This window comes from Protopterus annectens, chromosome 8.part0, assembly GCF_019279795.1.
Source record: "Protopterus annectens isolate FY-2018-M chromosome 8.part0, PAN1.0, whole genome shotgun sequence".
NCBI classification, from domain to species: Eukaryota; Metazoa; Chordata; order Ceratodontiformes; family Protopteridae; genus Protopterus; species Protopterus annectens.
The window spans coordinates 1,874,287,556-1,874,311,912 of record NC_056741.1 but is presented as its reverse complement, the minus strand read 5'-3'; the positions used below and the strand labels follow the sequence as shown (position 1 = coordinate 1,874,311,912).

Here is a 24,357-nt window from a genome sequence, read left to right as displayed (position 1 = left end):
AGTATTGCATTGTGTCCTATCTTGTAGAATGGAGGCATATCAGTAGTGTACTCGGGTTAGATTGTAATGGCATACATTTCAGTTTCAGACGTCTTACTCTTCAGAACTACAGTGCAACTGCCAGAACTGTTGTGGTATGTCTGTGTAGGTCTGTTCACCATTGTCAGCATTTGTGGAGCTTTGCCTGACCTTTATTTCCGGTCATCTGCACCTGTCCTGCTTGGTGAGTCTGGGGGGTGGGAATGGGAGCGCTCATTGACATCCATGTGTGTGACCTGTGGACACCCACAGCTAGTCAGGCCACCACATGTACTGCAGTGGGAGTTGTCACCTTAAGTACTTCTGAAAACAGAAATAAAAAATGAAAGCAGAGTATGGAACGGTGCAATAAAAAGGATCCAAATAAACAAATAAATGCACTGAGCCTACAGAGCTAGAAACGTAGTTTAATATGCAAAAAATAAGACAAGGTAAGTGCTTTCACGATAGCAAGGTCGCTTCATCAGACAGATATCTCAAAATCAATCCATCTTTAAATAATCATTTAGCAGTCACCTGACAAATTAGCATAATTAAATTAAAAACCTTATAAGAAAAATATAAATTACATCATGAATGTAGTAACATATTGCAACATAACAACTTTAAAAATATATGAAAAGTTCATAAAAACTTTTTTTAGAATTTATTTAAAAGGTAAATACATTTTATTATATATTAATTAAAAAATAGGTAAATATATTGCTATAAATGTTTATTATTATGTATTGTTACTTGTGTCTGAGGGGACGTGCCTTCAGGAAAGGTTTAACAGAGGAGGCACCATTTAGACCTGGAAATTTCTCAGCACTGAGCACAAGAATCCATTTCTGCTCAGCTTCTTTGGTACAATTTTCCAGGTCTCCCCCTCTAATGTCTGCACCTATAACCTGTAATATAAGAAACTTAAAAGTGTGTGTAGAATCATTATGTAGGACATGTGCTGCTAATGCATTACTCTCCTTCTTGTTTTTAATGTCCCTAATGTGTTCAAGCACTTTGTCTTTAAACTGTCTATTTGTTTTGCCTATATAATAGGCATGACATTTCTGACAGAAAGAAAAATAAACTAAATTAGCTGTTCTACAGTCAGCATAGTGATTTAGTTTGAGTAAAATTCAGTGAAGGATGCATATACAAAGAACTAGTGTAAATGTATTTATATGCTGTGCAATTCCTGCAAGGAAAAGTCCCTACTCTATTTGATTGATATAACTTTACATTAGGACCATTTCTATAACAGAGATGTTGTTTAATGGATTTGTTGTTCCTAAATGAAAATGAAGGTACATTACCAACTATATTCATCAATTCTGGGGCATCATACAGAATTCTCCAGTTGTTCCTTATAATGTCACAGAACTCATTTATATCACTAGAATACTGAAAAACAATTCTAAAATTATCATTAGTAGCAACCAGTGACTCATTAGTGGCATCTGCAGCAGTCATATCTCTAAAATATGGTTTACATCTATCCATTCTATGAAACCAAGCTTCATCCATAACAGTATCTACTTCTCTATCTGAATAGCCTCTGTCCAATAAATCTTGTTTCAGTTGTATAAGGGCTGCATGTGCATCTGTATCTTTATTGTATAGCCTTAACACTGTATATTTGTCCCTTTAGCACATTCTGAGGGACGTGCCTTGGATGCATGCTATTTTTGTGGAGGAGAGCATTCTTTCTAGTAGGTTTCCTGTAAATGCTGCAAGATACTTGATTAAGTTCAGATTTTCTTAGTAGGACATCTAGGAACGCTATTTTATGCATTGAGTATTTATAAGTAAACTTCAGCAACTCTGTAGTACTATGCATATAGTGAACAAAATCATTGAGTTTGTCTGTGCTTCCTTTCCATAACATAAAAATATCGTCCATAAAACGGACGTACCATATGATATGTTCCTTATATGCATTTATCTCTGATAAAATGGGCATTTGTTCCCAATGTGCCAGGACGAAGTTGGCGTAGCTATTGGCACAAGCATAGCTACGCCAACTTTCTGAAGATAAAAACCTTGTTCAAATACACAAACATTGTTTTCAAGAACAATTTCCAGTAATGTACATATAAGTTTGACCTTATTGTTAGAAAGGCAATTCTTGATGGTGAGGAACTCTCTAATAATTTCAATCCCCCAGTCATTGGGAATGTGGTAAAAAGGAATTCAATGTCTAATGTAACAAACAAATAATCATCATACACAGTTGATAACTGATTATATAGCTTCTCTAGAAACACTTTTGTGTCTTTCAAAATTGTTGGACATTGATCTAACAGTGTGTGTAAATTATTCTCTATAAATATTGACAGTGGTTCTGTACAACAACCTGTGCCAGACACAATAGGCTTCATGGGTGGAACATATTTGTTCTTGTGAATTTTAGGCAAACTATATGTCCTAGGGATAAGAGGATGTACAGCATTAAAATATCTAAAAAGTTCTTCATTTATGAGATCTGTCATTAGTAGATCAAAAATTAGAAATGAAACCTTCTCCATTATGCTATTAACAATTATCTTGGCGATAGGTTGATAAGTATTCACATCATTTATAAGTAATCTCATCTGACTTAAGTACAGGTCTTTATCTAAAATCATTCCTCCACTTTTGTCAGCAGGTTTGATTTCTATAGAATACATATTCTAAAGTTCATTCAAAGCTGTAGAATCTTGATTAGACATATTACAAAAACGTGCCCTGATACCTTCACTGAACAATTGTCTAAAATCATTTTCACACATATTAATAAAAGTTTGTACTACAGGATGTATATTTGGTACAAACGTACTTGGCTTTTTAAAGGGAGTCACTGCTTGTATGTTCCCCTCATTATAAATAGTTTTTAAAGTTAAGTTTCTGCCTAAAAGTCTAAGGTCTTTCAACATTTCTGCATGATCGGCTCGCTTTGCTGGGACGAAAGAAAGTCTCTTATTCAATAAGATAATTTGTTCAGGTGGTAACACAATAGAAGAGATATTATGAATCAGACCTGCATTCAGAAGCATTTCCTCTTGACCATTTGTTGTGTTCTGTCCATACTGGGTTGTCATTGTGACCTCCCTTTCCTCCCCAAACTTCTCAAACTGCTTGTTATAGGTAAAGGGGTCGATAATAGGAAACCTGTGGTTGCTTGGTTTCTTAAAAAATCAGTAGTTAAGGTGGATTTTATGCTGTCCTATATAGCTGTCAGCTATCTGCTGCTATCCCATTTGGCCGACTGATTCCCTTGCATCCATAGCATAGATATAACTATCAGAGCATACTATTCCATTCAGTAATTGATAATAAGGGTAAATTACCTTGTGCCAGGGGTGGTATTGAGGATGGTGCTGGAGGGCTGACTATGTGGGGTGCACGCAGTACACTCCCTATACATGGTAAAGTACAGATAGTGTCATGTTTGGCATCCCTTTTACTGTGTGTGTGAGTCTGAGAGAGGTGTCACTCCCTGGGTCCCTACAGTGTCAGTGTGTGCGCTATGCATTTCCTCTTTGCCAAGGCATAGGCATACTGAGGTGCACCTCTGTCTGCCTCTAGGGGCAGGCTCAGGAAGTTCCTCCTCTAAGTCCCTCTGTGCCTGTGGTGACCTTGGCAATGGTGGGGGGGCTGTGTGGACCCTCCCTGTGTTGCCCCTGCTGCAGCTGTTTCTGCAGGGTTATACTGTGTAGCATGGCACATACTATGAACATTTGTCCACATGTAGCTGGAGACTACTGCAAGGCTCCACTGGATATACCAAGGCAGTGGAACCGTACCTTGAGCATCCCAAACACACACTCTGTAATAATCCTGATTTGTGCATGTGCCTCATTATGGCACACAACCTGGCAGTTGATGGAGTGCAAACACTTTCGGTTGGAGTAGACCCTACCCTGCTCACCGAGTGGTGCTTTGCTGTGGATGTGCATGCAGTCTATGGCACCCAGTACTTGCGGGTATTCAGCTACATGGTGGAAGAGACACATATTGCTGATGAATTCCTCACAGGTGTTGGGGAAGCGGATGCGTTCACGGATATGTGGTAGCATGGCATCCAGGAACTGATGGAGTACTCTGGATGCAGATGCCTGTGACACCACATTATTTCCCCAGTAGTAGGTGTTTGAAAAGTACCTGTAGCTAGAATTCTTAAGACTACACATATTATAGTATCCACTGGGATGGATTCCCCTCCGTTTGTTCTGGATGTGAGGCGATGCCGGCACAGATCCACAATTTGCTGAAGTATGTCCCTGTCCACCCTGTAATGCTCTACAATCTCCAGGTCATGTAGCCCCTGATAGGTCACCCTTGGTCTGAACATTCTCCCCCTCCTCCTGGGTCTGCAGCAGTTGGCAGCATTATCCTGCTCACCACTGTCAGCCTCCAGCACATGGTGATGTATTCGAGCAATGGCAGCCCCTAGCATTTTGTCAGTTTAAATTCCCAGGTTTACTCCAAAGGTGCTGAGTTAGTGGGGAAACACAGACTGAGGGGTGTTGCCATACTTTATAGTGGTGTGCTGCTACTGCTACCTGTCAGATTGGCTGTTTCTGATTCATTCCATATGCCAGCTTACTTACTCATGGCTTGGATTTAGCCACTCTGAGTGTTAGAAACACTAGTGGTGATTTGTTGATGTTTGCCTTTATTCTGCTGTTGCCCTTTTTGTAATTATTTTTTATTTGCATCTCCTCCCATTTTCAGCTCTGCAGCTACCTGCCAGCTGTACTATATTTGCAGGACCCATTCTGAGTTGCAAGACTCCCATAGTAATGATTACTACATCAGTTCACCTTTATTTTGTGCTGTTGCCCTTTAATTCTATTTTACATGTCCTTCCAACTTCAGTTCTGCAGCTACCTGTTAGCTATATTATTCGAGTGCTTTCATTGCCCAATTGTGGGTTGCAGACTCCCATATTGCTGATTTGTACAGCATTTCCCTTGTTCTGATACTTCCTTTGCCTTTTCCTTCTACCCTTCCTCTTTCAGCCTGTTGGTAGTGTAAGTAGCAAGATATGTCCCTCCCCTGCATGTGTACACTCTCTTCAGTTCATGGAGTATGAGTACACAGCCTCAGACACAACCCCTCTCCTAGCTGTGCTTAGCTAAGCAGACACCAGCCAAAAGGACTCCAGTGTGCTTCCAGCAAGCATGCCACACCCCCTTTCCATGTTCCTTGCTCCTCCTGCCTACACAATGGTGTTAAAGCTCCTACACGGTTAGGTGCAGACTGACACTTAGAAATATTCCTGGCCAACTTGTGATTCAGTACAAGTCCCCTCATTAGCATACCCCACTGCCTTAAGACCTAGTTATTGCATTATTCCTGACCCTTCCCCCTGAGCAACCACTGTACCCTGCCTATGTTTACTTTCTGCATGCCATTGCCTATAATGGCAAAATGCAGAAAGTAGTTCTACTGCATTTACCCCCCGATTTCAGCTTTTTCTCCCCCCTCCCATTAGCGTACCACATCCCCTGCCCTCACTGGTCAAGTTCGGCCAACATAAAATAAAATGTTTTTTTTTTTTTACAAGTGGTTTTGCATGCCAGTAGCCATATATTTGGCCATTGGCATGCAAAACCTAATTAATACATGCTTTCTGGAGCACTGACATGGCTCCATTGTGTATTTTGCAGAAATGTATTTGGTTAGTAACAGAATACATTTCTGCAAGCTACACTGTTCCAGCATGGAACATGCCACTTTGCTGGATTGCTAATCAGGCTCATTTGCATGGTTTTCACTAGCAAATGAGCTCATTAGCATCCCACATGGCTTTCTAAGCAGGAACAGTGTAGGGCCACTCGTGCACGTCAAAACGGCATGTACATGGATTGCAAAGTGGCCATTTTCCATGCAGGAGCGGTTGCACTGTTCTTACGTGGAAAATATTTTGTGAATCCTGAGGTAAGTTATTCTGATCAGTACAATCAACATGAATGCTGCTTATACAAAATGTTGGGCAAGGACAAAATCATCCAAAATTTTATCCACAGCTCTCTCCTTCATTCCACCTTCTGCTGACAAATGAAAATGTCACCCAGGAAGGCAAAGACATAGAATCAACAGCGTTGCTTTCTTCTGACATAAGCACTGACATTTTATTTAACTTTCAGTAACCCATGAAAACAAAATAGCCTGGGATTCAAATATGCTCCATGCAAGAAGAAGCTCTTCTTGAACAGAGCGTTCTGTGTCCATGTAGAGCAGCAGCGCACATTTAATATTAATGAAGGCGCTCTGCTGTAGTTCTACATGGACACAGAGCTGTGTATGAGTACAGGGGGGTGTCTGAGAACAGAGCTCTCACAATATACATGCCCCCTGCATGGAAGTCTGCAGCAGCAAGAGTGTTTTATCCGCAGACACTATGTTAGTGTCCATGGATAAAAAAGAAAGAAAAGTTTGCACAAGCACATACACACACAAGTCCCCTAGTATGTAAGCAAATATGTAAACACTGTCCCTGTTTGTGCCCCCATAATCAAATGTTGCCCCAGAATGTGTGCAGAGCAAAGCCAATGCAAAGCCTTTGTCAGTTCCCTAATGTTCACACAGCCCCCCCACAGATACTGGTGCAGAAAGAATGACCATACCCCTAGAAAAATAATTAAAACACACGTTAAATTTTATTTATATTAGTTCCCCTCTGCAATAAAGTATAAAGTGTAGCAACAAACTAAGCAACTCTTGAACCAAGGCCCCCACACACCACAGTCAAAGTACTTAACCACTCAGTCACTACAGATTTAGTGCATTATGTTGTTTCCTAACATATCATGCACTGTGGTTACGTAACATTAATGGAAAAAAAAATGTCAGCACCTGGTTTTGAACCCAGGACACCATGCATCATAACCAAAGCACTTAACCATTAAGCTATGTCAAACATACAACTTAGTGAAGTTTTTCCTAACATATTTTGCAGTCTGGTTATTAAATATTAATGGAAAAAATAAAGTGTCACTCTTAAGTGTTTAACTTAGGAGCCCATACACCATAGTCAAAACACTTGACCACAAACCTATTTGAGATGTAGACCTTTACAATGCTTTCCAAACATATCATGCAGTCTGGTTATTACACATTAACGCAAAAAATAAAATGGCAGTCCCAAGTATTCAACCCATGAGCCCATATACCATAGTCAAAGGACTTAACCACTAAGTGATGTGAGATGTAGAACTTTGCAATGTTTTCCTAACATACCATGCAGTCTGATTATTAAACATTAATGGAAAAAATAAAATGCCAGTGCCAAGTGTTTAACCCAGGAGCCCATACACCATAGTCAAAGCACTTAACCACTAAGCTATGTGAGACATAGAACTTTATGATGTTTTCCTAACATATCATGCAGTCTGGTTATTAAACATTAATGAAAAAAAAAAAACATCATTCCCAAGTGTTTAACCCAGGAGCCCATACCCCATAGTCAAAGCACCTAACCACAAAGCCATTTCAGAAGTAGAATAACATGATGTGTTACCATATCCTGCAGTCTGGTTATTTAAATTAATGGAAAAGAAATGTCAGCACCAACTCCAGGACCCTGTACACCATAGTCAAAGCACGCAACCACTAAGTCATTGAAAATGTAGACTAGCATGATGTTTACCTAACATCATGCAGTATGGTTATTTAAATTAATGGAAAAAATATGTCAGTCCCAAGTCCAGGACCCTGAATGCCATAGTCAAAGCACTCAGCCACTAAGCCATTTGAGACATAGAATATCATAATGTTGTACCTACTATATCATGCAGTCTGGTTATTTAACATTAATGGAAATAAAACTGTCACTTCAAAGTCATTAACTTAGGACCCTGTACACCACAGTCACAGCCCCATAGCAATAAACCATCTGAGCTGTACAAGTCACTGTTGCTCTTCCAAAGTTGTCATGCAGTACAGGTATACCACCACCATGTGAAAGCTCTGTAGAATCAATCATATGTTGCATATAGACATATACATGGAAGCGTACATACCTAAAATACATATACACATATAAATATATGACTGAAGGCATATATATATATATATATATATATATATATATATATGTATGTATATATATATATATATATATATATATATATATATATGTGTATATATATCTATATATATATATATATATATATATATATATATATATATATATACACTACACACACACACACACACACACACACACACACACACCCACACACACACACACACACACACACACACACAAATCTTTCTTTATATTTATATATATATTTATATATATATATATATATATATATATATATATATATATATATATATATATATATATACACACACACACACACACACACACACACACACACACACACACACACACACACACACACACACACACACACACACACACACACACACACAAATCTTTCTTCATATATATATATATATATATATATATATATATATATATATATATATATACATATATATATATGTGTGTGTGTGAAGGGGAGACAAAAAAAAAAACGTAGTTTACTGACATATGCAGGGGGCTGAGTCCCCGTGCACTCTCTCTGCTGAAATATACCAGCTCTGTGACCGCACTATAGCAGAGGAATGGAAATTCTCCCGTTCTGCACTTCTGTATACAGTGCAGAATGGGAGATTTCCCTCATCAACATTGTAGTGTGATCTCGGAGTTGGTATATTTAAGTAGGGGGGTGTGGGGGGTGCAGGGGGTCTTGCCCCCCTGCAAAAACATTGTAAAGACATGTTTGCATGTCATTTACGTCCGCTTTAGGATTTCGAGTTGCTGAAAACTCGAGATTCTGGGCTCGAGCTTATGAATTTCGAGCATTCAGCAATTTGAGATTCTAAAGGGTAACCATATATATATATATATATATATATATATATATATATATATATATAGATAGATATTTACACACACACACACACACACACACACACATACATATATATGTATAGATATATTACACAATATAGATGTGTACTCAATACATGCAGTGCATAACCCAGAAACATAACTATCAATGTCTAACCAAAAGAAACATATACAAAATGTCTGTACAAAGGGAGAGAAATGAGGCACATATACAGGCTCATATGTAGAAAATAGCTGTCTGAACTAAACAGTTGTACAGCAAAAGTGTGCATGTCAGCAGAACCGTCTGAAGGATATGTGGCTAGGAAATTACCTGTTATGTCATTATTCACTGACATAAATCCTGGGATCATCACAGTAATTTAGCAGGCAAATACAAATAAACTGTGGATTTGAACCAATGTACGGGCCATACACCTAGGCATGCGGCAAACAGCCTGGCAGTGGAGAGGTATGCTCAGAGCCCTTTAGTGCAATGAATCTAAAACAAGCCAGACAAAGTGGGGGGACACAGGCATGACAATAAAGACATATCCAAATGATGTGAGTCGATAAGCTGAGAAGGTTGTTGTAGTAACACTGCTCCTGCTAACATATATTGACAGAAATATCACTGTAGTGCATTTTAGAGAGAATGTCTGGAAGCCAAAAGAAAGCACCACCTTAACAGATGCAAGCATACATAATCTGAGGGTTATGTTACTGTGCTGTGGAGATGCTATACATTACTAGTGAAGACCTTGTAGTTATCCTCACTACCTGATGCAATCATGTTTACATAGCTACCTTTACAGGTGTTGATGAGAGATCTCAACATTTGGTTGAGGCTAATAAGGGGGTATTCCCAGATTGGGACCTCACCTTATTCCACATGAAGTTCCTCCTTCTGTTGTAGGGTTACTTTATGGCAGGGGACCACCAGATTGGCTTCCTCTTTTCTGAGGAGAGTATCTTAGTTGTATTGCGTATGGTGAGATCTATGCATTTGTGTGTGTGTTCAGACAGTGCACTGGTGAAGGATTCTGAGATCATGCAACTAGTCTCCATCTGCATGGGTGTCATGCAGTTAGCCACCTCTGTTTGTATGTGCCCAACGTTAGCTTTGGAGAAGATTTCATGGTCGTTACCCTTGTGGGCTGGTGGGAGGGATGTGGATTCCCAGTGTGATTAATTTGTGTTAGTACCTAACCAGGGAGTGGTTGACTATTGATGTAGCGCATCATTCACCCGTGTTAGCAATTACCAGGTCAAGGATGGGGAAACCTCTAGTGCATGCAAGAATGAACATGTCCATGGCATTGGAATAAATGAATCCCAGAAAGCATTGGCCAAGTGTATTGGTACATGAGTAATTTTTCCAGTTAATGGTGGGGTAGATGATGTTGGCCAGTATGAGAGCATTAGGTTGGAACCTAATATTTCCCAGGGTGCATAAGAATGGGGAGTGTGAGTCTTGGGCCATGTTTCTGGACCTACAGCAGGCTATGACCTGTATTGCTGTCTTAGCCAATGTTAGCTGCATCTGATGTATCTCAGATGCATTATGTTGTGCTAAAAGTCTGGAGGTGCGCTCATACATTATGAATATTGAAACACAACCACCCTTGCAGCTGCAGTCCAACTTCAGGGCCACACAGGTGTGGAATGAGTGATAGCCTGGTAGTGCAAGTTTGCTTCCTGCCACCTTGAACCAGTTCCCTGTTACAGCACAAATGTTGATGTTCTCCAGTTTAAGGATTGCTTTGAGCAAGTGCATTTTTACATGTAGACCATTAGTGTTGAGTAGCATGATCCTCAGATTACATTTGTTTGTAGCAGTTACAGTGGTAATGTGGTCTTTGGAACACTGCCTAAAAAAGCCACTATAGGGGTAGCAAGAGCCTTGGCCAGTATCTGGAAGTCCAGGGGTGACAGATGCAGGACATCTGTGGCAAACGATCACGGTCTGGCAAACATTTCATCCCAGGTGCACAGATAGTGGAACCCCTTAATATGATACCAGAGGTGTAGCCAATTGTTGGGAACAATTGTTTTCAACTTGTACTGTGGTATCATTCTGGGTGACAGTAGGATACTGCTCAGAGCTAGGGTCATACCCATCTGGGCTACATAGTCGGTGGGCTTCTCCATGTCTGTTATCATATAGTCCAGGGAGGTATGTCTCAGGACATTCACACCCACATCTACAATGACAGAGTCATATGTGTACCTGTTGTTGGGGGACCTCAGTGTGTGTGTTATGTGGTGGATCCTGGTACCAACAGCCAGGTGACTGCCTCTTTCTCCTTTTGTCACCTAGTGAGTGGAACAACACTGTTTTTCAATATCACGTCAGCTATGCCTATTGTTCTGGCCATGCTGCTTTGCCTTATGTGCTTTGGTTGAGTGGCACACTGTTTAGCAGACATATGTGTCTTGTGATTCGTGTTGTGTGGCGATGGTGGAGTGCATGTCAGCCTTGGAGGTCTCAGCTGTTTGTGCAGATTTTCATTGAGAGCGTCCACAAAGGTGGGTGTATGGTTTGTGTTTTTATATGAAGGCAATGCTGGTGTGTGTTCTGGAGGGCTATGTGTTCCATGTAGTGTGGTGTAAATGTTGACCACCTCCTCTATATATTGGTCTACACTGGGAGTGTGTGGCTTCTAATTTGGATGTATAGGTGCATCTCTTGCAACACTGAGTGCAGAGAGGAAAGCTGTGAGGGTTGTCAGTGTACATGAGGCAGTTGCGACACTGCCTTAGGATGACCAAGTTCAGCAGGTTAATAGGTGAAAGCACAGGGAACTGACCTGTAAACATGCGTGGAGGGGTGGCCATTAATAATAATTACTGGAGCTGTTTCTTCATAGAACACTTAATGCTGTTAGCACGTTTGTGTGGTAAAATACTTGATACAAGACATCTGGTAAAGTGTTAAAGTAATACGCTATTTAAAGTGCAGGAGAGGAGAGGACTAGCAGATCTATGTGACACATTGAAGAGCAGACTTGGGCAACACTCAGAAGCTAACATACAGTCCTGGATACAGCAATTCTGTATCTGGACCAGACTAGTTACAGGAAAGGTAACTAATTAGTATTATTTCAATAGCCAAATGTCTGGTATATTATATGTGTCTCCATGTAGTGTAACTGGTATACAATGGATGTATGAGTGCATATCACATATCCTACCACCCATGTATACACATGTCCCATAGAGTATACTCACACCCCTTGTTACTGTAATGACAGCATATATAGGCATGTTATGTACAGGAAATAATATACACCTAGCCTGCAACAAAATATACAGCCCTTGATCCTGTACACAATAGTCAAAACATATAACCACTAAGCCATCTGAGCTGTACTATTTTCTCAACCTTAGCATGCAGTGCAGTCGGCTTATCATAGAGAAGGAAGACTATGGAATCAGTACTGATGTAGTTGTCATGAACTTGCAGCACTGTCAGAGCCAGGAGCACCTTAGTACAATTCTGGACCATGCCAGATGAGCTGGGGGGACCAGTCTATGGACATACAAACACATTGGTAATGATACAAAGGGACTCATGCCACTGACATCTGCTGCCCCCCCCCCCCGTACAGTACAACTAATACGTACACAGTACACTGCTGCAAAATCAGGATACACCATAAATAATGGCCAGACATACACTGACCTCTTAGCAATATAACTGAAATGACTGTGGACAGTAGAACAACAGGCAACCAGCCATCAACACACACAAATATTTTAATGTGCTTTGCCGTCAAGTATTACAACATTACAACACTTAATTGCCTGAAATACAGGAAGCAATTGACACTTAACTACGTATGTTCTTAAACATCCTCCACTTACACTCCTCAGTTAACTCTCTAAGGGGATACAGTATCAAATGATACCATGTAAATTGAGTCTTCACATAACAATGTTTCTAAGTGTTTGATGACACCAGGAAACAGACCTTTCCCAAAAACGTACATTGTAACCCACTACAGTCCCCATGGTGAAATATATGACAAGTAACAGCTATAGAATGTTTGTCTATGTAATAACCAATATCATTCACATGTCCTAACAGACTACTGCTTCTATGGCATATCCTACTATTCCACAGATCCACCTCTTGACTGTACAGGGTTCTACATGCTGTCCAGCCTTTGCAGTCATATGTATGGCCCCTACCTCCCTTAATGTGTCTTATTCCACAACATCACTGGGATGATAGCAGGAATGTCAGCACTACATACTGATAGATTATTCCTATCAACCTTGTACTGCATGAGAACTGGACAATGCCTGTCATATAAGTGGAAGTCAGAGGTCCAAACACAGGACCATATTTAATATTTTGCTGTTCATAGGTTCATACTAGGCTATCTGCCCTAGGGCATTTATAAGCCTAGCCAGAATGTGTTTGGCTTTCGCCACCCATTTTAAATTTATTTTGCTATGCCCTTTTTCGAGGTTAGTATACTGTGCCTCTGTCTAACAGTGACACAGAAGTGATACCCGGGATAAACCTACGATCTCCCATCCACTCATCAAGATTCCTCTTGAAGAGAGTCAATGAGGGACTCTGCCTAACCTGGACTGGGATTTTATACCAGAGTGAAGGGAGCCTCTGGGTTATGAATCTGTCCCTCCGGCATGTCCTATTTATTTCAGTGCTGAGGTTCAAGTCTCTCGAGCGCATAGCTCGATGGGATTTGGATTTTCTGAGGTGCAGCATGTCCATTAATTCCGGGTTGGACATGGCTTTATATGTCAAGCACAGATCGCCTCTGAACAGGCGGTATGCCACTGAGTAGAGCTGGAGTTTCTTTAACCGGGCAGCATATGGCATCTGTTTGAGCCCTTTGATCCTCTTGGTGAGGTACTTTTGAGGTCTTTCCAGTTGCTGCAGGTGTCTGGTAAGGTACATCCCAAAAGGGGCATTGTACTCAATTATGGGCCTGATGAGGGATGAGTAAAGAGGCACAATGACCTCCCCTGATCTAGATGTGAATCCCTTCATGATTAGGTGGGCTATATAAAATGTTTTTCTAACCACTTTGGCCACGTGGTTGTCAAATGAGAGATTGCTATCAACTTGGGTCCCCAGGTCCCTAATTATTTCTTCTGTACTTAATGGATTACCACGTATGTGGTAATTTGTGGGCACTTTGTTTTTGCCAAAGGGGATGGCTATACACTTTTTGGCATTTAGCTTGAGGCCATGGCTCTGGCACCAGTTGTCTGTTTCTATGAGGCCCTTTTGGAGGATGCTTGTGTCGGCTGGAGAGTCGATTATGGCACCCAGTTTGCAGTCATCTGCGAACTTGATCAGCCACAGTCCTTCCGTGTTGGCCTGTACCTCCGAGAAATATATACCGAACAAGAGAGGTCCCAGGACTGAGCCTTGTGGGACACCACTTGTAACTGGTTTGGAGTCTGACATGGCTCCAGCAATTCTAACCATGTGGGTTCTGTCCTTGAGCCAGTTTGCAATCCATCTAGTGACATAGGGGTTTATATTTAAGCTGGTGAGCTTATCTATAATGCCCGAGTGGGGTATTGTTTCGAAGGCTTTTGCGAGGTCCAGGTAGGCTGTGTGGGCCACCTTCTCCTCGTCAATGGCCTTGGTGACTGTTTCAAAGAAATCAACCAGGTTTATGAGGCAGGATCTGCCTTTAACAAAGCCATACTGGGTAGGATCCAGTGTCTGTAGGTCCCCAATATCTTTATTTATGAGGTCCATGATGATCCTTTCCATAGCTTTGCAGACCAAGCTAGTCAGGCTTATGGGGCGATAGTTTCCAGGATCCGTTGAGGCACCACCTTTATGGAGAGGGACCACTGTTGCTGTACGCCACTCTTTGGGCACATATCCTGTAGTAAGGCTGAGATTGAACAGTAGTTTTATGTTTGGGTTTAGCTCTTCTTGAAGTTCATGTAGGACACAGCCCGGGACACCGTCTGGTCCCATTGATGCTGTGTTTTTTGCTTTGGAGAGGGCGGCTCTTACCTGAGCATCTGAGATGTCAGGGGGGCAGCACTCAGCTGGGATAGATATTTGCTCTTTTGGTGGGGAGGGGGGGGGAGAAGTTTGCGCTGAACCTGTCAGCCAGGATGTTGGCAATGTCTGTGGGTTCAGTGTATTTTTTGTCATTTTGGACTAATTCTGAGCATATCTGGGAATTACCACCCAGGTTCCTAACATAACTAAAGAAAGCCTTGTGATTATCCTTAGTGTCCTGTGCAATTTTTCTCTCGAAGCTGGCCTTAGACAATTTTATGAGTGCCCATAGTTTTTTGCTAATACTGATCAGTGATGCCTTCCCTTTTTGGGATTTTGCTCTATCATTTAGTAGCTTCCTCCTTCTATTGTATAGTTTGTTTATGGCTGGGGTCCACCAGACAGGACGTCTGCCTTTGGAGGACTGGGTCTTGGTTTTGTTTGGGATCGCATGATCCATGCATTCCTGAAGGTGTTCATAGAATGTATTTATAAAGGATTCTGTGGTCTGGGCAGTATTTTCCACAGGCCCGGGGGTTTTGAAGGATTCCACCTCAGTTTTGAGGAGTGTGAAATTTGCTTTAGAGAAGTTTTTCACTGTGGTTTTCTGGGCAGGGGGTGGGGTCGGAATGTGAATATCCAGTGAGATTAGTTTATGGTCTGATCTTACCAGTGAGGGATACACTTCTGGTCTGGAGCATAGAGTCCCCATGTTGGTGATGATCAGGTCCAGTATGTTTTCCCCTCTTGTGGGAGTGGTAACAAGTTGTTCCATAGCATTTGAGTTTATAAATTCTAGGAACCTTTGGGCTAGGGTGTTGGAGTTAGAGTAATGCTCCCAGTCTATGTTTGGGTAGTTGAAGTCGCCCAAGATAATGGTGTTTGGAGAGACCTTCATATTTTCCAGTGTTCTCAGGAAGGCCGAGTGGGGTTCCTGGGTTTGGGAGGGTGGTCTGTAGCAGGCTATAAACTGAAAGGCAGTTTTACCCACTGTTAGTTGCACATGGCTAGTCTTTGATGCTTCGTGCTTTGCCACCAACCTGGAGGTGTGGATATCTTTGATGAATATCGATACTTGCCCTCCTTTTGTGGTTCAGTCCAAGTTTTGGGGCCGAAAAGCATGGTATGAGGTATAACCTGGTAGTGCTGGGGTGCTCTCGGGAGCCCTGAACCAGGTTTCTGTTACTGCACAGATATTGATGTTCTCCATGCTAAGGAGAGTTTCGAGTGCATGCATCTTGAGGTTTAGACTTCTGGCGTTGAGTAGCATAACTCTTAGTTTCTTATCCCTTGTGATACCTATGGAGGTGGGTTTGTCTTTTGAGCCTTGCCTAAAAAAGGCACTATGGGGGTAGCAAGAGCCTTTGCCAATATCCAAAAGCCCAGGGGTGACAGGTGCAAGCCGTCCCTAGCGAAGCATCGTGGCTTGTCGAGCATATCATCCCAAGCTGACAGGCATTGGATCCCCTTTGAATGACACCAGTACTTAAGCCAGTTGTTGAAATTGATCATCTTGTCTTCATATTGTGGCATCATTCTTGGTGAGGGTAAGATGCTACTCAAGGTCAGGGTCATACCGGCCTGGGCTACATGCTCAGAGAGCTCCTCTATGTCTCTTTTCATGTAGTCCAGTGAGGTACGTCTCAGGTCATTCACACCAGCATGGACAATGACCGAGTCATATTTGTACTTGCCTTGGAGTGACCTGAGTGCTTGTGTTATGTGGCAGATCCTAGCACCCGACAGACTGCTCACTGTGACCCTCTCCTTGTTCAGCCTGGTGAGCGGGACGTCAATGTGCCTGACGATAGAGTCACCTATTACAAGTGTATCAGGTGTGTTGTGTAGTCTTAAGGGCTGTGACTGTTCGGCACACTGGCTTTGTGAGATGTGTTGCACGTGTTTTGTTTTGGGGTAGCGGTTGCTTGGGTGTCTGCTTTGAAGGTCTCTGCTGCTTAGGCAGATCTTTATTTAAAGCCTCCGAGTATGTTTTTGTGTGATTATGTGTTTGGTTTGCTGTCGTGGTAGGTCTATGTGAGACTGGAATTGTAGTGAGTGTGGTTTCCTTCTCCTCCTGACTGGTTATGCCAGTACTGAGTTGAGAGAGCTTAGCCTCCAGTTTGGCTATATGGTTGCATCTCTCACATGTGTTGGAATTTGTTGGGAGGAGGAGAGGGTTGTCTGTGTACATGAGGCAGTTGTAACATTGCCTCAAGATTCCCAGATTCACCAGCTGGACCGGAGAGGAGATTGACAACTGACCTTTGGACATGCTAGAATAATATTGGGAATTCCTTTATAATTGAAAACAAGGGCCAGTGGGGAGTGAGGGTGTAGTGCTTTTAATTTTTAGTGCTGACTTATATAATTGCTTTAGTGAGTAAGTGCCAGGTAACTTAAGTGCAATGTGTTACAGGTAACTTAAATGCAAAAATGACAAACAGTAACTTTCTTTCAAGTGAAACAAGGAAATAAGTACAGTAAGCAATGCAGATATCACTAGTGATCCACAGAAGCTGAGAAGCACAGTATTAGGTGGAATTAGCATTCCAGGAAATAACAAGCAAACAAACAACAAGCATATAAACAAAGCTAGATTCAGCAGGCCTGGATCTAGTCTATGCTACAGCAAACAAGGTGTACCAATTTCAGTAAGATACAGTTCAGATATTCAGGCACTATAAACCTTTAACCAGAAATTCCCAGCTCAGAAGGGCAGAGTCCAGCCTCTTCTCCCACAAGAGTGCAGACCACGAACCTTCTTAATGTAAAATAACTGGCCTGAAGCCCAAGTGCTTAAACCAGAACTAATACACTTTAAGAATAACAGACACTGGGCTCTCAATCAGCAGTTCCCAACTTAGAAGGATGAAAGCTACCTGTCCTGCCACCACAGTGCATGCCACAAACCTTCCTAATGTAAAACAACTGGTCTGAAGCCCAAGTGCTTAATCCAAAAGACTTAGAATGATAGCTACACTTTAATCAATTTACTACCAAGCAGTAATAAATACAGTTGAATACTTTAGAGAATGCCTGGATTAGTGCTCAAGTTACACAGACAAAGCTAGATCCAGCAGACCCAAATCCAGTCTATGCCACAGCAAACAAGGTGCACCAACTTCAGTAAGAAGCAGTTCAGATATGCATGCACTATAAGCCTTTAACCAGAAATTCCCAGCTCAGAAGGGCAGAGTCCAGCCTCTCTTCCCACAAGAGTGCAGACCACGAACCCTCTTAATGTAAAATAACTGGCCTGAAAGCCCAAATGCTTAAACCAGAATTAATACACTTTTAGAATAACAGACACTGAGCCCTCAATCAGCAGTTCCCAACCTAGAAGGATGTAAGCTACCTGTTCTGCCACTACAGTGCAGACCACAAACCCTCTCAGTGCAAAACAACTGGTCCAAAGCCCAAGTGTTTAAACCAAACACTGAAAAAGTTGCTGGTGTTACAGGGCTGGTTGCAACATCTCTATTCTGAGGGGTATGAATTCAGAAACACATAAGGATGTTGCCATTTACTGGCACCAATGACTGGAGTATGCCACTGATTTGCCCAGGACAACACCTGTCTGGGTAACACACAAAACATAACAGGCAAACCTCTGGCCATTATGTGGCTAGGCCTAGAGTTCAGAGCTATGCAGACTCATAACTTTGTCAGACTGACATCCATCCGGAAGCAGCATGTACATACAAAGCCAGTAAAACTAGCAGTATTAACACCATAAAACAGCAATACTCACATTTGGTCCTTAAGTCTGTACCCTTCTCCACCATTTAGTTGGCCTGTCTCCACAAGTCTTGTTGTAAGAGTTATTCCTACCTGCTGTAACACTCACTAGCCATAGGCCTCCAAGATGTGTTCCTCACAGCCAAGGCAAATGGACAATGCCCACATTAAATACTCTATTATAGGAGTGTGTTGCCATGACATTGGCTATTGGAAGAACTACCCAGCTGCTCTGCATGCAATTAGCAAGTGGGGAACACCAGTTGATGCACAGGCCATCACCTGGTCAAGAGCATTATCTAGAAAGGGCATGCAGATACCTATATGTGTACCAGTACTGCACGTTGAGAAATGGAAAGACATGGAGCAACTTGCTGATACAACCCAGTGCAGTGTGAAATAATAGAAAGGTATGTGAAACAAGTCAGCATATAAGTGAATATAGTATGTGTTTTCTTATAATGGGAAATAGGATTCTGACAGCTTTATGCCTTAGCGAGACTTACTGTAGTGATGACCTGCTAAACAGCACCTATGGCCATAACATCTGCCTCTCTGTGCTGTGACATGGAACACAGCTCGGGACCCTAACTCACCCCAGGAAAGGACAGTTGAAACATGACAAACACTGGAGTCTCTGTCAAACACTATTGACTGTGCCACTGCTAGGCCACCTACAAGGATATTGTACATATCCATATGCTACCTGTGAATATGAGTATGATGTACATGCTTGTCATGTAAATCTAAGAACTATATAGCATGTGTACACCTTCCATAGCCAGAGAACTGGCAGATTCCACACATGTGGATGGAAAGGGGTGCTCATAGGTGGACTGCTGCCCATCATGGACCTGTCACAAGTGCCACAGCAGGTGTCACCAGACACATGTTTTGGACTGTTATGGAGGCACAGGCATGTGTCACATCTAACACTGGATATATTCTCAGGGTCACAAATGCAGCTCTTCATGCTATGTATGGTAACATCCTTAATCTTGGAGATGTCCAACATTATTATGCTGAGGTCAGAGATAGACAGTTGGGTGAGATTGTGGCAATCATCAACTGTGGGATGTCTGTGCCACAGCATGTGGCGGGAGTTAGGCATCAGCCACGTGGACATAGGACAGCACATGTTCTGGGAGTACAATGGTGTAAAACTGCAAACCATGGCCACATTTGTCACTCAAACACACAGTCAGAATACTGATCTCACATGCACAAACATACACACTTGGCGCAACTGAGATTAGAAACAGAACGTACCTAGGTCTTACTATTCAAGTGCTCTGCACTTATTGCGCATGCCATGGAGAAAGTAGGGGGAAGTGTGCACCACAGTCCCTCTAAGGTGAATGATGTCCACTGGCCTTGCACAGTATGGCAATGGGAGATGTCCTGGGTGAGTATGGCCAGGAAATACTACCAGCTACAGAAATATACACAATGATCAACACAGATAAAGTCATACACACATTTGTCACACCTTGGTTAGCAACCCTGCCTATCTTGTCATTCAGTCCATACTGTTACAGAGTTTTGGCACATAGGACATGCCTTATTGGGCTGAAGAGTGTCATCAGTTACCAGTATGGTTGATGGTGACAGCAGTCCTCATACAGTGGACCTTGGGACATGTATTGGGGATACCATGGTGAAAACATATTACACCCAGGACCCCACCCACATTGCATATAGTACTCACTCATACCCATGATAATGCTATGATAAACCCACAATTACACATTTACCAGGAATGCGATGCAAACCTTTGCCTGCCTATGTAATTATTGCTATTACACTGATATGCATTTATCGCACATGCCAAGGAGCTAGTAGGGTGAATATTGTCCCATGGCTCTCCTAAGGTGAGCAACATCACCATCCCTTGTAATGTTTGGCTCTGTGCAGTGTATTTGGAGAATGGGGCCTCAGAATGCTGTCTCCTACAAATATGCACACTCACACACACTTGCAAACACATGCACACACACACACATACTCACATATGCCAGGACTCAGAGGGTAGACCACACCTGTCTACTCATTGCTAGAACAGTGTTATGCTGGTACTGCAAGGTCAAGGTAGACCATAGGGTGAAGGGTGTCACAAGGTACCTTTACAGTGCAGTACAGCAACAGCAGCCCTTTCTAAGTATAGCACTGGTGGGGTGTAGCAGCTGAGAAGGTCCTCAAAGTATTTTCAATTACAAGTTTACAAACTCACTGACACTATTATACTCAGTAATACACACAGACACCTTTGTCAGTACTGAGGTCCATTGGTGCAGGTGTTCCTGGGTGTGTACCAGGCTAATGTCCATGGAGATATGAGAAGAGTAGGGCATGTGAGTACAGTGGGATTATGGCACCTGACATTTGTCAGCATGCCATCTATCAACTAATGCCACTTGAGTGATCTCCAGGGTGACAGTTATATTCACCATCCACTCATCTGGATTTCTCTTGAAGAGGACCAGTGAGGTGCTTTGATTGACATGTATGCAACATATATCACAAAACATGGCCATTGTCGGGGTTATAGACCTGTCCCCAAGCATGTTCTGTTGAATGTGGTAATGCGGTTGAGGTATCCATAGCATGTGGTGCATACAGATTGTGGTTTCCTAGCTGTGGCATTTTTAACACACCTGGGCAGACATGGCATTGTCAGTCAAGCAGGGATTGCCTGTAAGTAGCTAAAATGTGACCGGGAACACCCAGAGGATTTGTGCTCTTTCCATATCAGACAGTTGTTTCATGCCTAGGGTCATACATGTCAGGTACACTTGCAGCCTACCCAGTTGTTGAAAGTGTCTACTGAGTTACATGACAAATGGGCCACTGGACCTGCTGATTGGCCTAATGAGCAGGGAGTAGAGGGAGACATTGACCTCTTCATTCCTGGATGGCGCACCCTTAGTTATGCAGTGTGCCACATGGAAGGACTTTCTGTCCACAGTGTCAATCTGGTGGTCAGAAGAGAGGTTGCTGTCAAGCTGTATTCACAGACCACCTATAAGGACATCTGTCCCCATTAGACTACCACCAATGTGGTCATCTGTGGACAACACATTAATTCAACAGGAGATTAGGACACATTTATTGACATTGAGACCAAGGCCAGTGTTCTGACAACAGGTGGAGGTGTCAGTGGCAACTTTAGGCATGATGTTAACATAATGTGAGGATGTAAACAGACCCTCCAATAAGCAATTGTCTGCAATCATTGTTAACCACAGTTCATTCCTGTTGGGCTGGATATCAGAGCCACATACAACACACAAGACTTGACACAGGACAAGAACCTGTGGTACTCCACACATGACTGTTTGACAGTCTGACACCACTCATGACTGTTTTGCAGTCTGACACGTAGTCCACTGCTTTCACACTGTGAGATCCATCTGTGAGCCCGTTTGCAGACCACTGACATAATGATTAATGAATAGATGCGAGTGTTTGACTATAATTCCTGTGTGAGGAATTGTATCACAGGACTACAAGGGCCACATATCCTGTTTTGGACTCCATATTGTTCTATAGTAATATCACATTACAAACAGATTATAGGACTAATGAGTGTCCACAGCTTCCACAAAAGTGGCCCCTGTGCAGTGGACATTTGGTAGTTTGCTGGGTGGACCATACAAAACCCACCTCCCAATGGATATGGAACACAATGTTAATGACACAGACACACACTTGCCAGGTTCCAGCTTCAACCCCCCCTATCTTACTAGTTGTCGGTGCTATAGTGTTTCACATTTATCAGATGCACCACAAAGCTTACATGTTTAACAGTTGTCCAAAGGTATCTTTAACAGTGAGTGACATCAGCAGCAGTGCTAAAGGAGGGAAATGTAAAAAGGAGTGAGTGGGAATGCCACAAAATCATTCACCTACGAACACACACACAGACATCTTTCCATTTAACAGGACTGTGATTAGGATTGCTACATAAATAGTCACTGGTACTCTACTGTTACATAGTTATCAGAAGCACAACAGACCCTATATGGCTGAGGGCTAACAAAAGGAATTTGTACAATGACTGACTGCAGCACATGTTCTGATATCAGGTAATGGGATGTGTACTGGGTGGGGATGGAGTAAAACAGCAATCCATTCACAGACACACACACACACACACACACAGTTGCCAGAACTGAGATTTGAAACCCTACCTACTTATTTGCTTTTGTAATTTATGGATTTACCGCATGTGCTATTGAGATTACAGATTTGAGCCTTGTCTGAAGGTACATCTAAGGTGACATACATCAGCAGATAGTGCAGAGTGAAACCATGGGATGTGTACTGGGTGGGAAAGGCTTCATAATTGTACTGTCTCTCTCACTGTCTGGGTCTCTCTTCCCCATGTGTATGTGAGTGTATGTTTAAATTACTGTAGTATGTTGGCCTTAGATATATGTGCATATCGCACAAAACAGATGGGGACTTACCACATATCTGCCACCTACAGCTGGCTGTGGGTTTTCCTGTCCAGTGTGTGTGTATGTGTGTGTGTGTGTGTGTGTGTGTGTGTGTGTGTGTGTGTGTGTGTGTGTGTGTGTGTGTGTGTGTGTGTGTGTGTTTGTGTGAAGACCAATCAGTTTACATTTTGGTGTGTGTGCGCAGACATCTGCAGATAACAGATATCTGTGGTCCACTGTGGTGTCAGACATTGGTTTTAAAGTGTAGGAGTATGCCAGTATGACCTTCTATGCTGAGTGTGGGGATCCATTCTCTAGTGTAGGGGCATGCCCGTATGAGCTTCTGTATTGTGTGTAGGGATCCATTCTCTAAGTGTGGGAGCATGCCCAGTATGACTTCTATATTACTTGTGGGAATCCATTCCAGGGAGAGTTGTACTCCAGTCCATGGTTTTGTGTGCTACAGCTACACATAGCAAGCTATTTTTTCAGGATATCTGTAGATAGGTTGCCAATATGGAGACACAATTGGTCCAACCATGGGGGAATATTGTGTGTAACTACGTTTCCTATTACTGTGTGTCTTGTGTAACATGTTCTGTTTTAGCATAGACTTTTGGAAATATGCACTGTTTTACAGTGTAATGTATTGTGTCGTCAACTACTGACAGATATCCCCCAGGATTCAGCAATCCTCTGTGCAGGAATAACTTATTCCTGCATGGAGATGACTGTTTCAGTGCCTCACGGCAGCGCACCATGCATATGTATGAAGGCGCACTGCCTCTGCACCTAAACGGTCACGGAGCCATGGACGAGTGCAAGGGGTGTTTCTGAGAGCAGAGCTCTCACAATATACATGCCCTGCACTCAAGAATTGCCATTTGGCAATTAAAATGAGCTAGTACAGTCACAGCACCCCATGCACATCAGGATAGTTGTAAAATGTACAGATGCACGCAGAAATCCACAGCAATATGTTAAATCTGTCCCTTTATTTGTTCCCCCATCATTTCAGGGTAGGTTCAGAGTTTTCACTCCAAGAGGTAAGAGGTATGCCCACTGCGAAGCAGAAAGCTGTGTAGCAGTAGCAGGGATATTGTGAAGGGTATAGATAAAAGAACACTACAAGATTTTCTTTTATAAAATCAATAAAGTTTAACTGTAGCTGCGCATGTGTGCCCATTGCTAAGCTATGCATAGTCCAGCTTAAACAAAGCAAGAAGTTAAATAGCAAAATACAGTCAATGCCAGCAGTACTG

At 42.3% G+C, this 24,357-nt stretch overlaps 1 protein-coding gene across 1 annotated transcript in view; it reads left to right on the top strand.

The window, feature by feature from the left end:
- Positions 1-24,357, top strand: part of LOC122808576 (von Willebrand factor A domain-containing protein 5A-like) — a 582,047-nt gene that overhangs the window by 231,008 nt on the left and 326,682 nt on the right. The window lies entirely within an intron of this gene.